The sequence below is a fragment of the Tupaia chinensis genome, unplaced genomic scaffold (assembly GCF_000334495.1).
Source record: "Tupaia chinensis unplaced genomic scaffold, TupChi_1.0 Scaffold146705_1, whole genome shotgun sequence".
In the NCBI taxonomy this organism is placed as follows: Eukaryota; Metazoa; Chordata; class Mammalia; order Scandentia; family Tupaiidae; genus Tupaia; species Tupaia belangeri.
The window spans coordinates 239,559-257,277 of NW_006206561.1; positions in this window are offsets into that span (position 1 = coordinate 239,559).

Below are 17,719 nucleotides of genomic sequence, written 5' to 3' on the forward strand. Positions count from 1 at the left end.
CCCCTCCTTTGTTATTCAATATATTACTGAAAACCATCTTTTTTTATAAAGTTTCTTTCTTTCTTCCATGAGCAAGAGAGACAGAAAAGGAAGGGCACCCTTATCTTCATGCCATGATTTACCCTTAGCTTCAGCCAGCCTCAGGTCATGGCATGCACATACCCAGTGTGTGTGTTCAGGAAGATCTCCTGACACCAAACTGGCATCTTCTCACGTAAGCCAGACTTTCAGAGCATTGTATTACCCCTGGACCATCATATGACCCCTACCAAAGGCCATTTCTATGATACTTTTTCTGATTTGATGGAATGAGAGGCCCTGAAATTCCCATGGTTACTCAGTATCTTTCCTATTCTAGTCAGAATCTTTGCCTCTTTCACTGTCATTCTGGTTGTTTATCTCTGAGATGATTTTAATATCCTATTATCAAGTTTGTTCTTTGGCTTTTTGTCTACATTGTTATTGGTTTTCAGAAGGTTTTTGATGTTAATAGAGCCTGTGGTCTTGTTTGGCTATCTCTTGACTATTCACAGTGATGAATCATCCAACGAGAGAAATGAAAAAAAAATAGCTTCTGTTAGGTTTTGAAGGCTGTATTATAATATATCATAATATTAAAGTCAATTTGCATTCCCTGAACACCCACTACTGAACCTCAGAGAAAAATGGCCCCAAAGAAGTGTGGGGCAACAACAGAAAATCGATTATAAATATTTATACACAAACAAGTGACTCGCTTGCAGTACTGAGAGTTGTTATTTTCATTCATAGGCTCTGATATAAACAAACACTTCATAGAAACTTGTTAATAAATAAAAATATAAAGAACACAGAGTTGGCAGAATTTCATGTTGATTAATAACAGTTTTGCTCTTGGATCTATAGCATAAAATCCAGCTTGAATGATCAAAGGTAAGTTTTGCTGCCACACACCCCCTTCCCTTCTGTACACCTTTTGGTGTTTCCCCTCCTTCCTTTTGAAACATTTATCCTCTGGTTCTTTTCTCATCTTTTCATTCCATGAAAACTTATCTGTCTTCAGTCTTATTCTGACAGGATCCTAGTATTTTCTGCTGAAAATGGGAAATTAAGTACAAAATCAATCCCTGTTGATGTTTGTCATCGTCTTTGAAAATGAAAGAAAACATGTTAGATTGATCATAGATCATATTAGCTTAATCTAACCCCTCATTCTCTAAATGTACTTTTCCAAAAGCCAGAAAAAATCACCTTTTAATAAATCTGTTGTTTTTACTATTTAGACATTGAATTATAGTGTGACTTTAGATTTTGATTGAATACTGACTCAAAAAAACCTTGTATAAAACCAGTAAATCTTAGACACAGCGAAAGTAAGTGATTTCTTCAAAGCTATTTAGTTGTTTTATAAAACAGGTTTGCTTAAGGATTAAAATTCTTCTTTTAAAGAATATTTTTGGGTTACACAGATTCTAGAAACTGATGTTATCAACAAAATAAATTTAAGTCTTTACAACTTGGCTCTAGCCTATGTGGCCAAGTTTCTCTCTTACTGTATATCCCGTATAGCTTATATTCATTACTTTCTTGTTATTTGATGTATCTGAAAAATTTTTGACCATGTTTTACACTTTATTTTTATTACCCCCAGATCCTCAATACTTTGTACATGGCTCAGCATACTCAAAAAATTAAATTAAAAAAATCCAATATGTCTCCAGTAAATCTTAGACACAGCGAAAGTAAGTGATTTCTTCAAAGCTATTTAGTTGTTTTATAAAACAGGTTTGCTTAAGGATTAAAATTCTTCTTTTAAAGAATATTTTTGGGTTACACAGATTCTAGAAACTGATGTTATCAACAAAATAAATTTAAGTCTTTACAACTTGGCTCTAGCCTATGTGGCCAAGTTTCTCTCTTACTGTATATCCCGTATAGCTTATATTCATTACTTTCTTGTTATTTGATGTATCTGAAAAATTTTTGACCATGTTTTACACTTTATTTTTATTACCCCCAGATCCTCAATACTTTGTACATGGCTCAGCATACTCAAAAAATTAAATTAAAAAAATCCAATATGTCTCGCTCATGTGTAGTAGAAATTTATGCCACTAATATGGTCACCATTGAGTCAAAGGCATTATTAGAACTATTCCTTTTTTCTCTCTCTTACCTGTCATAGTTGAAGACATACCTGAAATGTTAAGACCACATTGGAAAAAGTCACTCTGTGGGTAAAACTCTTAGCCAGTGTCAAAACTAAACAACATCTTGCCTTATCTTCCACTGACTTCAGTCTCACTTCCCACAGGCAGATATAATATCAGAATCATAGTCATGCTTGGCCTCCTTGAAGTAGTTTTTAAATAGAATGTATATTCCTATTTTTCAAGCATGTGACATTAAAGGGTTAGCTGAAAAAGGCTAATGGGGTGATACATTCTGACGGATAGTATTTATTGTACACATAAAGAAGCAACCACTGGGACCAGCAGATGGTGTAATGGTTATGTCGCTGGACTCCCACATGTCAGCTGCAGTTCAAGTCCCCGACCTACAGCTTAAAACTCTCTCCAGGAGCATGTGTGTGCATGCCCAAAATCCTGAGAGGAAAATGGAGGAGAAGGGATTGTGGTGTAGCCATCTCCCCAGGGGATGATCTCTCACATTCTTTCTCTCTGTCTCTGTTTCCCTGGAGAGTGCACATGCCCTAGAGCAAAAATCTCTCTCTCAACAACAACAACAAAAGAAAAAACCACATGACCTATGGTCTAAATATAAAAGTGAATGCTTCATCTTATTTAATTACTGGCTACTAATTTTTTTATTATTATTATTTATATACAGGAGGAAGAAAATATAGTTTTCTGATTTTGGTCTCTGAGGGAATAGGTACGATATAATAACTTCATATAAAATTTAACATGGCCATTTTCTCTGCTTAAGTTGTTTGTGCTAGAATCTGGCTTTGTGCAGAGTTGAGCAACATTTCTATATAGAGGCACATGTGCCTGAGATATTGCAGTTTTGGTTCCAGACTACCACCAAAAAGCAAGTATTTCAACAAAGCATGCCATTTAGTTTTCTTTTGTTTTCCAGTGCACTTAAAAGATGTGTTTGTGCTATACTTTAGTTCATTAAGTGTGCAATAGCATTATGTCTAAAAATTGTACATACCTTAATTTTAAAATACCTTAATGCTAAAAAAAATGCTAATGATCATCTGAGCCTTCAGTGCGTTATAATCGTCATTGGTAGAGGTCTTGCTTTGATGTTGATGGCCGACAACAGATTAGGGTGGTGACTGCTGAAGGCTGGGGTAGCTGTGGCAGTTTTTAAAATAAGACAACAGTGAAATTTGTTGCATTGGTTGACTCTTTTCAACATATTTTACAAAATAATTTGCAAAATATTTCTCTGTAGTATGTGATACTGATTGATAGCATTTTACTCACAGTAGAACTTCTTTCAAAACTCGGAGTCAGTCCTCTTAATCTACATTAGCCCTTCACAAGAGTGTCACCTGTTCTTTGAAACTTTGAAGCCAGGTATCAAATTCTCCTCTCTGGTCATGAAAGTGTTAGATGACATCCTCTGACAATACATTATAAGATTGTTTTATCTACATTGAAAATCTGTTTAGCACAGGCACCGTCATTAGCGATCTTACCTAGATCACTTAGTTAACATACTGCAACCCTAGGAAAGGGGTATAGTAGGCAGTATTTGGAACATGAGTTTGGTTTCTTCCTCTGCCACAGAGAAGTTCTGTGACCTTGGGGAAGATGCCTTTATGCTTCTTGCATTTCCACATTTGTAAAAGTGTGTGTGTGTGTGTGTGTGTGTGTGTGTGTACACACACACAAATATGTATGTATACACACATATATACATATATATGTATATGTATACACACATATATATATACACACACATATATACACACATACACACATATATGCACATGAATTAGATCAGAGTCAGGAGTGGGGGGTCATTTATCAAAATTAACTCTGAGGCTTTTCCAACCCTCCCAAACAAGATTTAACATAATCCTCTAGCCTCTTTGAAGTTCAAAACTACTGTTATCTGGAGAGCACAGTGTGTTTCTTATCTGTGCTGAGATGGAGAGTAGAGTTTGAGAATCACTGGACTAGAACCTGTCTGAGCTCACTTTCATCTCACACATACCATGTGCATTTCTGACAGCCAGTCACCCCAGAGTTTTATATGGCTGTCTGAAAGGATGTTAATGTTTTTTGTTGATGTATATTCCATGATAAAAAATACTTTGTCAGATTTTCTGCTACTTACAAGCAGTTATAGGCATCCACAATTTATTATCCATTTCATGAATAAATGTCTTAGGCAGTGTTCCCTAGAAGTTGAGCAGGAGACTAGGAATTTTGTGAAAATGGTTTATTAAGGGAGTTATCTCAAGCAAAACGTGTAATGCAGCAAAGGAAACAGGATAGGGCAGTAGAAGAAGCTAAGTATGGGCATGGTATCAAGAGAAACACAGCCTGGGACCAGCCAGTGGTGTGGTGATTAAGGTGACTGAATCCCTTGTGGCCAAGTGTGTGGTTTGAGTTCCAGATCTGGTGGCTTGAAAAACACGCTGGGTATGTGTGTATTCATGTCTACCCAAAATTCTGAGAGATAATGGAGAACGAATTACAGCATGACCATCCCCCCTGGGGAATGTTTTCTCAGTTTCCCACTCTCGGGCAAGCACATGTGCCCTATAGCAAATTTAAAAGAGAGAGGGAGAGAGAGAAGCACAGCATAATCCCACAGGGGACATTGGAAGATGAATTACATCATCGAGTTTGTTCTGTTTGGAAGCAGGAAGAATGGACTTCTGTTCTCTTGCATCTGTTGTTGATTGGCAATGAGTTACCTCTGGAATAAGGGGCATAACCTCCCCTACATATGCAGGTGAGGCAGCTTCTATAGCAAAAATAAAAAAATAAACAAGAAACGAAACAAACTTCCTTTAGTTTCATATCTACATATGTAAATACTTAACATATATGTTTCAAAAGACGGTTGTTAAATATAATTTAAGTCAGGTACATGAGTGCCTACTATTAGTTAAGCTGCATAAATGCTAGATACCAGAGAGAATATTAAGAGAATTGATTATGAGGTTTGCTCTTGAAAACCTTTCATTTTGTTGGTGTGAAGAACAGTATGTACATAATATTGAGAAACATCCAAGATGAGGATCTGATCATTCGTTACATAAATGATACCAACTGGTATCAGAGGTAGCATCCTTTGGTGATTAGATTAGGGTGACTTTGGGCAAAGAATCAAAGTCCTGGTCAATCTTTAGTATTAGTAAGAAAAATGGGTTATTATGAGGGAATTTCAAGAAGTTTGTGGAGCACCACCAATAGTGTAGTTAAGGCAGCTGGATCTCACATGGCTGAATATATAGTTTGTGTCCCAGACTGGCAGCTTGAAAAACATGCTGGGCACATGTGCATGCATGCCCAAAATTCCAAGAGGAGACTCAAGGAGAAGAAATTGTGGCATGGCCATCCCGCTGGTGGGTGATTTCTCACTTTCTCCCCTCTGCCTCTCTCTGGTGATTGCATGTGTCCCATATCAAAACAAAACAAAACAAAAGTTTGTTGAAAATAGAATTAAATACAAGTTGATTTTGGTGCCAAAATTTTGAAATCCATACATAGTTTTTTTCCTAAAACATATATTACGTGAACTTTTTGAAGACCCTTACATGGTGAGAATGTATAAGAAAAAAACATCATGGAGGATGCTTAGCCCACAAAGACTGAAGGAAAAGAATGAAGCAGGTATACAGTAGGGGGAGAAATGGTGGGAATGTGTAAGAAAAATCATCATGGAGCGAAGTGGGACTTCAGGATGACAGTGTTTCGTGAAAGAAGTAAAGAACCAGCCAAAGTAATCTGAATTCATTTATTAGGCAATGGAGAGCTACTGAAGGTCTTTGAGCGTAAAAATTATCTGATTAAATGATGTTTTAGGAAGGGTCATCTGAGCAACATGAAGTTGTTGGCATTGTCATTAATCTCTGCACAATTTTTTAAGTGAATGGATAGACTTGAACATGTCAGGAACTAGTTCATTGAAATCCTTCACATTAGGGATTTGTGTTTTGAATACAGTTACCTAACACAGGTCTTGTGCTTGATTACACTCAGAATTTTAGAAACAGCTGTGTAGGTCATCTGGCAGCCCTGATTTTCTCTTAAAAGGTGTCATTAAGTGGTGAGAAAGAAAAGACTCATTCAAAACTTTCCATTTGCCTTTCAATCCACAGCCCAGGGATAATTATTCATAATCATTCCTAAGTCTGAAATGTGACATTGTTCCATGAGTCATCATCTAGGTCTCAACCATATACGCACATAAAAAAAGCACAACATAATTCCACATAGGCTATTTGGAAAAGCATTTAGAGAAATGTTCTGCCTTTTTCTGTTGACTTCCTCTGTATAAATTTGGAATCCTAACAGCCCAAGGACTCTCTCCAGTAGGAGTACAGTCAGTAAACAGCATGTGTCGAGCACCCACTGTATGCAGAAAATCTAAAATGGGAGCTGGTTACAGAACAAAGAAAATGTTTTTGCCTTTGGGCATGCTGTGGTATAAATAGAATGAAATGTTTGAAAAAGAGAATGTTTGAAAAATGTATGAGAATGTTTATAAAGCAATATCTAAAAGGGAATGAATGAGATAGAAACAGAATCAATGTCAAAGGGCTAGGAGAAGTAAAAATTAGGATTGAGGCATGGCAGAGCCACAAGACTGTTCTTTTCTGATTGTGGCCATTTTTTTTCCTCATGTTTGTGTGGGCTAACAAGAGGAGGGAACACAGAGTTTACCTTCCTGGTTAGTACTTTCAGTCACTATAACTATATTTTTAAATTTGAAAATATCAAGACTATTAATATTCCTCAATGACAAATCATCCTATCTTTCTGAAAGAGCAAAAATCTTTTGTGAATGAGGTATATTGTATGGCCAGCTCTTACAAATGCCAAGATTCACAGACTGAGCCTCTGTCCCTCATGGCAACACATCTATTCATTCTGGACTAACTAAGGGACTGATTCTGCCCTGAACAATAAAATAAATTCTCATCTTCTTAACTCAGAAATTGAGGATTTTAGACTGAGGTCCCAGTGTGCATTCAAAAAATATGACAGGAGCTAGGATTCCAGAGGAGTAGATAAGATGGCAGAGCTTGAAACTACCGAATCAGACTACTCTTAGCCAGAGTTGTCAACTACTAACTCGACTTAGTTAGGAAACACAAAAATGGAATCTAAGGGGAAAGGTTGGGGTGAGGGAATAGCAGTCTGAACCAGAGTGGGCTAGAAACCAAGACTGATATTTAGTAGGAAAATTATGATTCAGAAAGGATGACACTAAAAGGTCAGTATAGCAAAGGTTAAGCCAAAGCTAAGGGCAACTGTCTCATAGCTATAAAGGGTCTGTATCCTTGAATGTACAGTTGGAAGAACAGATTTTTGCAATCAGATAGTCTAAGACTCAACTCTGCCACCTCCTAGCTATCGTGCTAAGGCTCATTTATTGATAACGAGGACAGATATAGCATTTTGCCACATAGATTTTTACTGTGAGTTTAATAAGATAACTCATGTTAAGTATCTGGCCCAGTAACTGGCATGCAATAAGTAGTCAGTGTAAGTCAGCTGCAATTATTATTACTACTACTGCCACTTCTCCTCCTAAAGCACGTGATTATTAACTTGATCTGGAACAGCAAAACAACACTATATGGTGTTCCTTATGGGAGTGTTCTCTATATACAAGACTGAAATATTTGAGACAGAAAATTTCAGTTACCCGGTATTCAAATATTTATTATCTCAAAGCCTAAAGCCTTCTAAGTGCTAAGCTCAGCTGTGTATCAGTTATGTCAACAAGATAATATCCACATTCACAACAGGGAAAGAAATCAGAACAAATTACACAGAAGCTCACATGAAAAATGGATGACAGAAATTAGTCTCGAACCAAAAAGAAATGGCTTGACAAGGAACTGCTTTCCATGTGACCTTGAAAGGTCATGAGTGATTAAAATGCTTTTAAAGGTCTGTATTTGTTGTTGTGAATTCTTGCATATTTAGAACATACACACACTTAACCATGGAATAACTTCTTATGCCTCTTTCATAACCCCCACTCCTGCCACATTTAAGCCAGTGTCTTATACATAATGGTAATGGGCACTCAGATATTGATTGGTTCAACTAAGAGAGACTGGTAGGTAGCTTTTTATTTTTCCGTCTCAAAACTTACCTTCAAAAGCTAAATTAATAGATGTATTTTGTAGCTCAAAAATACAAGATTTTCATAATTTTGCTTTACAGATACAATTTATAATGCAAATTATTTCTGCAATATTGTATAAAGATTTGTAATCTGTGGTTTAATTTATTCTAATCAGAAAGTGAGACTTTAGTATAAATGTACTTTTAACTATTCTGGTGACTTCAAAACAATTCTTGATGGTTTGTCACCTTTGCCTTCAAACTTTCTTTCCCTCTATTTGAGTGAAGTTGGCTGTCTTTTACTATTTACAAGGCAGGCCCAGGACATTCCCCACAATGCCATATTACTTTTTAGAATTTGTATGTGTGCTGAGCAACTACTCTGGTATTCCTCAAAATTTACAAAATACCATTGGTTAAATTACAGAGCCACTGAGGTGGCTCTGTAATTTGGCCTCTAGAGGTTAGAACCTCTATATCCAAACCTGCATCTTAAGTACTTGATAGGTCAGTTCTTTATGGAGTGATTGTAAAGGTCACAGGTCTCTCTACTGGTAAAAGACAGATTGGGGATTACAGGTTTAGGACTTAAGATGTTAGACCTGCTAGTGACAGGGCATTACAAAATGACATTACCTTCTCTGTGTATAATTTTTTTTTTGTCCTGTCTTGATGCTTCAAGCACACGAAGGTGAAACATTATAAGGGTGTTATAGGTTAGCAATTCTCAAACATTTTTCAGTCCACAGATGCAACATCTTCCATCATATACTTAAAATTCCCAATTCCCAAATCTGACCCTCTGCAAAGAAAATTTCATTTCCAGAACCAGGAGATGGCATGATGATTATGTCACTGCACTCCTACATAGTCAACAGCAGTTCAAGTCTCAGACCCAGCAGCTTAAAACTCGTGCCGGACATGTGTGCATGCGTGCGTGCCCAAAATCCCAAGAGGAGAATGGAGGAGAAGGGATTGTGGTGTGACCATGCCCCATGAGTGGTGATTACTCACTTTCTCTCTCTGTCTCTCCAGTGAGTGCACATTCCCTATAGCAAAAATCTCTCTTAAATTTTTTTTCTTTCCCAGGATTAAAGAAAGGACTGGAACCGTTTTCATGAAATTCTAATAAAGTGAGAACTGTCTCTTTATTAAATATTGCTAGCTCATTTCCTTGCTGGAAAATGGATTATGTGTCATAATATAAAAATTAAAACTGAGCATCAGGATGGGTTGTCTGTGGAAGACTGTTGAATCTACCAATAGTCCTCAGGTTACATTTTGAGAACTGAAAATAAGTGCAGAATGGGTTGTAGAACACTGTTGCCTGCAGAGTGGCTCTTAAGGTTCTCTCACTACTCATATTAATCAAGGCTGCCATATGGAATGTCATTGCCTTCTTTCCTCTCAACCTGTTTTTTTGTCCCTGTAGTACCTGCTGTCAATAGCAGTCAGAAATGTACAAGCTCAACAATCTTCCTTTTTTTTTTTTAGCTGTATGTTAAAATCCTGCAGTTGTAGCAGGAAATCAGGGACACTATATTTAGAATACTCTTACCTTGAGTGCATGGCAGGTGGTGTGGTTGTTAAGAGCACTGGATTCCAACATGGCCAACTATGGTTCAAATCTCTGGCGGCCTGCTTTCTTAATTTCTCTCTCACTCTTGTTCTTTCACTCTATCCCTCTCTGGACAAATTAAAACAAATAAATAAAATTAAATAAAAATAATTCTTAAAAAAATAGAAAAAAGAATACTCTTACCTTAATATTGCAAGAAGCAATATTCTCATATTTTTTTTTGTCACCTGGTACCCATAGTCTTCCCTCATTTAAGTCTTAAGGCCAGAAGAAGAATCTAGACTTTAATATAGTTAATGATAATAAAGGCATGTGTTGGTATGATGATGAAAATATAAATGAAAATGCCCCTTGATTGAAATGACAAATACTACAATATCCAATGTTTGGTCTTTCTTTATTCCTTGAAGATGGAAACTATGCATATTTGGTATCTCTGATGTCTAGCAGAAGGTTTTGAATATAGCACATGCTCAAAGGAGTTTAAAAAATATTGTGATTCGGGACCAGCAGATGGTGTAATGGTTACATCACTGGACTCCCACATGGCCGACAATGGTTTGAGTCCTGGACCTGGAGGCTTGAAACTCACAATGGGGGGATGGCGATGCATGCCTAAGATCCTGAGAGGAGAATGGAGAAATGATTGCAGTGTGGCCATCCCCCTGGGGGTGATTTCTCATTTTCTGTCTTTCTGTCTCTGTCTATCTGTCTAGTGAGTGCAAACACCCTATAGCAAAAATATCTCCAAAAATTATTGTGATTTGGGGCTGGCAGATGGCGTGGTAGTTAAGGCACTGGACTTCCACGTGCTTGATTGCATCTAGAGTCCTGGACTTGGTGGCTTGCTTTCTCACTTCCCTTCTCTTTCTCTCTCTGGTAAGCAAATGTACACTATAGCAAATTAAAAAATAAAATAATAAATAAAATGAAATTCTTTATTATAAAGTAAAGATTATTGTAACTTATATTAATTTAAAATTTTGGAGAGGATCAGACTGGACAGTAGCACAGTGTTAAAACATGACACTGTGAGACTGACCCACATGAGAAGGTTTTAGATTCATATCCAGAAACTTGCCTGAGTACACCAAATATGTGCATGCCCATGATTGAGGGTGAATTGGGGCAGGGTGTGGATTATGGCATTGGGACCTTATTCGGGGGGTACTGTCTCTCTGTGTGTCTGTCTCTGTCCATTCTTTCTCTCATGTACATGTACTTCTAGAAAAAATGCATAGAAAAACTTTTAACAAAAATTAATAAATAATTTTAGGAGTACCTATAGCATAGGCTTTGTACAATTTTCAGTAGTCAGGGGCTTGACCTCATCTGTAGACCTCATACTGCAAGAACTTCACTAATTTCCTAATCCAGACCCAACTATTAATTTTCTTAGTGAACCATAATCTAAGCCTAAGTTCAAAACAAATGAAATTGTTAACAAATTCAAAACAAAATCTAACTTCTGTATTTCATTATAACTAGTAATGAAAAAGAATGAAATACGTTTACCCCAAATTTTAAGAGCATTTACCCCTTCAAAAGAGTTCATAAATCAACAGAAATTTAAACTTTCAATAATTTTAAGACATTATCTATGGCATCTTCAGTTGGACTTGGTTTAGTGTGTTTCTGGCTAAAAATAAAAGACTATTTGATTTGAAAAAGAACAATTTATTAGAAAAAGCTCAAATCAGAATAATAGAAATAAATTGGCATTACATATACACACAAGAGTAAAAGCCAAGTTTCCTCCCAAAGGATCTGAAAATATCAAGAGTCAATGACCTTTCATTTAGCCTTTGAAAAGCAAGAGTCATTCTTCAGCTAGACAGCTGGCTGGAAATAAATAAAAATGGGATTACAAGGAAGACCAGAAATTAATCTCTTTTCCACATTGCTGAGACTAAGACAGTAATATGGTACTAAATTTATACAGAAAATGGCTTTATTGACCTACCCTATTCAGCTCTTCTCCCATTGAGGTTTTGTTCAAATGGCTTTTAAATTTATTTCTAATGAGGCTACTAGGGTGTATGCTATATTGCTAATATGTTTTTCTCTCCACCTTGAATGCTGGGTCAACCTTAAAGAGTTCATTGATTCTAGCTGTTGTACTGAAATATCCATGGATGCCTTCTCTTATAGCCATCTATTTACCTATGAATCTTCTGTATGTGGGAAAGCCAAGAATGAAGAGAGAGGATAAAGTAAAAGTTTTTAGTTTGCTGAAAGATACATGAAACAACCTAAAAAGACATCTCTAATCAAGTGCTTAATTACATTGTAAAGTAGGATCAATGTGGGGCAGTGAGATATACTAGAAAGAGCAAAGGCTTTGGAACTTAGTGACCAGGTTTCAAATCACAACTAAATCACAACCCCACTGTGTAATGTCTATGAGCTTTATCGCCTCAGCTTCAAAAAAAAAAAAAAAAAAAAAGAAAGAAAGAAAGAAAGAAAGAAAAAAGAAATGCTTATATAGTGATACTTACCTGATGGGATTTATGGGTGAATCAAACAGAAAACATATCCAAGTGTGTAGTGCACCCTTGGACCCAATTAATAGTAGGTGCTGTGATTGTTATAGAGAGGCATTAGGGAGTTGGCCATGGAGCTGTAATTTTGGGGAAAATAAGTTATTTGATCTGAATGGAAATGGAATTTTTTCTAACTGGTACAAAGGTAGCAACCTTCTCTATAATTATCATAATGGACCTCAGAAAATCATAGCCTATCACCTGCCTGCTCTGCAAAACATATGTAATATAGTTTAATGACTGTAACTTCAGGCATCAGCCTAAAACTACTTGAAGGTAATATTGCTTTGCATTGCAGTTTCAGTGAAGTGGACAGGAAGAATAGAGTTCAATTTTACAGTCTGACCTCTTGGTCATTACTTAAAGTCAGAGAGCCATTTTTGATATTTGCATTTTCTTCTTTGCAAATAGTTTCTAAGACAGACAGCATGTCATACACTAACTAAATTTCAGATCTTCAAAAGACATTTAGTTCTATAACTCCAGCTGATAAGAAAAATTAAGGGAGAATGTTCTTTTGCTGTCTGTTTGTTCAATAAATTAAATAGATTAATTAACTCAGTCTGTCAGGTCCAAGAACTGTCTCTAAGGATAGCCAATGGAGCTGACCCATTCATCAGAGACTGAGGCTGGAGAAAGGCAGTCTTTGTCCTGTAATTCTACAATAAGTATAAAGAATGGCTCATGATGACAAAATGCTTATCCCTGGCTTTATCTCTAGGCAAAGTATATATGGTGGAAAGAGACCCCACCATTGTTATTTTTTTACTTGCTTAGTTGATTTTTTTTTCTTTTTTTCCCTATGTTTCTATCTACCTTTGTCCTTTGCATGTCATATCCGGTTCCTTCTTCATTTCAAATATAATCAGGAAATATTTCCTGTGCTCATCTTAATTGTAGTTATGTATGGCATAGTAGACATCAAAGGTGTATAAAAATCATGTCTGCCTTCATAGAGCGTATACACAAATAATGTATAACTAGAAAATAACTAAGATCTTCATGGGAGACCAGAATGACAAAATGGTAAGAAGTTAGTTAAATTGGAATCCAGGGTTGGAATGATTTGAGATTACTACTAACTACTGTCAAGTACTTTAGACTCCCAAGTTGTCATCTTAGACTCCCTACTGCCTGAACTCTAGATGTCTTACTTCCTCCTTTTCTTTCCTGCTCCTTGGACACTAGCCTTGGTATATGCTATCTCAGAGGAAAATCTGCCCTCAATTTCTGTCTGGTATATTCCACGTTTACTTTCAGGGCCATACTCTTAACTCTATTATCTGGATTCTTCAAATACCTTGAGTGGCTTAGGAAAAAAAAATGCTAAAATGCCCTCCCTTAAGAAAATACCAACAGGTTAGAGCATCGGTCTGTGTATTCAGCATTCTAACTGACAAAGGTGCTAAAAATGCTTTATGCCATATCATTTTAGTTGTCCTGCTTAGCATTGTGTCTTATAACCCCTTAAAAATCTATTTTTTCTTTAATAATTAAATTATTCTTCTACTTACTAACAAATGTCTATTGAGTGCCCACTATGTGACAGACACATGCAAGAATTGGGAACATAAAATCTTAGTTAATCATCCCTAATATGAAAATCCTAAAATCCAAAATGCTCTAAAATCTGAAACTTTTGAATACTGACAAGATACCACACATGGAAAATTTCATACCTGATCTCATGTGACAGGCCACAATTGAAGCACTGCAATACAAAAATATTGTATGAAAATACCTTCAGGCTCTATGTATAAGGTGTATAAGAAACATACATGAATTTTGTGTTTTAACATGGGTCCCGTCCCCAAAGATATCAAATTATATATATGTAAATATTCCAAAATCTGAGATACTTTTTGTCCCAAGCATTTCAGAAAAAGGATACTTAACCTGTATGTAAAGATAATGCAATCAGGGCCCTGTAAGAGTTCTCTCTGTAATAGGAGAGACAGACCTATTAACAATTAGTTATTATTAATTAGTTATTATTATTAGTTAACATATAGTGTTGTGGGTTCTATAAAACACATGAAAAGAAAATAGTGGTCAGAGAAAGCATTAAAGAAAAGAAGTTTGAGCTATGAGTAAAGGATAACTGAAGAGGGGATTGTGAAGCAGGCTAAAGGAGGAAGAGGGCAATCAGGTATAGAAAAGTTGATAGAAATGCCCAGCAGCTTGAAGTGGCAGGGGGGGGGTGGAAGTTGTTTGATGAGGCTGAAATTTCATGTAAGAAGGACAAGAAATAAAAGATGTTCCTGGAAAGACTGGCTTGGCTTGAATATAGAGGCCCTTTTACGCTAAGGATGGTCTTCAAACAGGTCATGGAAAATGCATATCACAAGAAAACCTATGCAGAGAATTCATTTTTTTTTATTTTGCGTCAAAATAAACTCATTCTTTTGGGCCATCAGGTGGCATGGTGGTTAAGGTGCTGGAATCTCATACGGCCAACCACAGTTTGAGTTCAAAACATGCGAGCTTGCTTTCTCACTTTCCCTCTCTTTATGTATCTCTCTGGTGAATTAAAATAATAATAATTTAAATTAAATAATTCAAAAAATATTAAACTCATACTTTAATCCCATTTTTCCAGACTTCTCAAAGTCTCCTCGTATATAAAGATCTTCACTTCATCCTTTTTTTTTTTTTGAGAGGTTTTTGCTATAGGGCGTGTGCGCTCACCAGACAGACTGAGAGAGACACAGAGACAGAAAGCGAGAAGTCACCCCCCAGGGGGTATGGCCACACTGCAATCCCTTCTCCTCCATTCTACCCTTGGGATCTTGGGCACGCACGTACATGTGCCCAGCGTGAGTTTTAAGCCACCGGGTCCAGGACTTGAATCGTGGTGGACTACTTGGGAGTCCAGTGGCATTGCCATTACGCTAACTGCTGGTCCCTGAACTTTATCTTGAGGCACATTGCTGAGCTGCCATTTGTGAGCTTCTTGCCCTAAATAAGACATTGGTTACAGTTATCAGTTCAGATGTTCCTCCCTTCAGTTCATATGTTGAAGTCCTAACTCTGGTACCTCAGACAGGACCTTTGAAGAGGTGATTAAGGTAAAATGAGGCCACTGGATATACCCTAAGGTAATCTGGCTGATCCTTATAAGAGGAGGAGATTATGACACAGACAGACACAAGAATAAGACTTCTATCTGCAAACAAAGGAGATGCTCTTAGAATAAACCAATCTTGTTGACACCTTAATCTGAGACTTCTGTCCTCCAACACTGCTAGAAAACTAATTTTCTGTTGATTAAGCTACCCAGTCTGTGGTAATTTGTTATGACAGCCCTAGTAAATGAATACAATGACTAATAATATGGTTTTAAATTTTACAAATATTGCCTTTTTTAATAAATATATTTGAGATTTTTTCCTATAATAATAACATCCTCATTTAATTACATTATAATTTGCTTTCTTGAGTGTAAGAGAGATCAGTAAAGCCATCTTCATATTTTGAGCAAGGTAGAGACAGGAATAAAAAGATTATTATTCAAGTTATATGGAGGGAATATCAGAGGACATTGTGACTAGAAAAGGGAAGACTAGTTTGGAAAGTGTCAAGAGTCTTTATGGGACCTAATAACTAATGTAGTGTCCCTCATCCCTTCCTGAGTTCTAAACCAATTGAGAAATAAAACACCAAGTTGGGAGATACAGATGGAAATAACACCTCTAATACTATGAACGCTAGACAGTGAGAGCACGTAGCTGAGCATGAGAAGCAAATACTTATTATTAATTCTCTGAACTCCAGACTGGAACTTGGAACAGCTCTGTCAGGGGAAATTGAATCTATGCAAGGATGCATAACTTGCTCAGGTCACTGTCAGGTAGAAAACAGGAGAAAGAGGCCAAAGCTCCTGTTCTACCCAGCTGAGAAATGTGGCTTAATTAATCATCTGTGAATTTATGTAAAAAAAAATTTTCTGGCCTTCTTGCCATGGCACATGTAGTATAGTGTGGCTGCATGTGTGCATGGAGTCATTTGGGAAGCCCTGGGGTTCAGATCCCAGGTTGATCTGAACATACCAGGGACACTCATGTATGTGCCTATGATCTTGGCTGGCTAGAAAACTAGGGGGAGGATGACAGTGTGATAAGACCATATTGGGGTCTTCCTCACCTCCCTCTCTCATGAAATAAATTAATAAATTTTTTTTAATAAGCTCTTTTCTTTTGGGACAAGGTAGACAGGAGGATAGTCACTCAGATTTATTACAGTATCTTGCGGACTAACAAATTCTTTTATGTTATAATCATGGTTTCCTTCAGACATTTTCTTACCATAGCTGGTAGAGATTGTCTTAATATGAAAGTTCTCCCTCTTGAATAGTTTATGACTTCTTTTAGCTTTTGTACTTTGAGAGGCTCCTAAACTTGGGAGAAGCTTGATATGGAGTCATCATTAGGAACTCATCATATACATAGGAGATCTTAGCCACACAACCATTACTTTCTTTTAATTCTGGTCATTGCCCTGTAAACTGGCATTCACTGAGCCTCTAGGCTACGGTACAAAGAGCCTTTGGGTTCCCGGATTATGATTTTCTTTTCTTTTCGATTTTATAGATTGATCAATTAACTTCAGAGGCCAGGCAGAAATAGATCGCACCTCAGGTTAATGAGAGTCCTCATTTAGGAACAATTAGTAGTTTTCACATTCTTTGCTCCTGAGTGTTGAAAACTTCAAGGGGACTCACCAGGTTACTGAACATATCCTAAGATAGTAATGCAGGAGAAATGTGGCAGAGAAACCACTTTACGTTGGGAAAAGATGCAAAGCAAAAACATTCAAAATGGCATATTTAAGTGCTATTCTGAGTTCTTCTAGAATGTTCACTGAGTTTAATTCAGAATATGTACTAGCAGGTTATCTTACTTTGACAGTGTCCACACAGGTTGTCTATTATTTATAATGGTGATTTCAAGTGGCTGGTAAATGAATTAATAAGTGAGTGTTCAAATGCTAGATAGGCCAATATAAAGTTACTTCTAGAGACTAGCAGATGGTATAATGGTTACATCACTGGACTCCCACATAGTCGACTGCAGTTGAAGGCCTGAACCTGATGGCATAAAACTCACACTGCCCAAAATTCTAAGAGGCGAATGAAGGAGAAGGGATTGGGGGATGATTTCTCACTTTCTGTCTCTCTGGTGAGCACATGCACCCTACAGCAAAAATCTTTCTTAAAAAAAGTTACTTCTAACCTATGATTCAGTCAATAAATAAAATAGTGAAATCCATAAGAAGAGCTTTTTGCAAGTTGCAGGTTACAACTCATTAGTGAGTTGTAGAGTCAA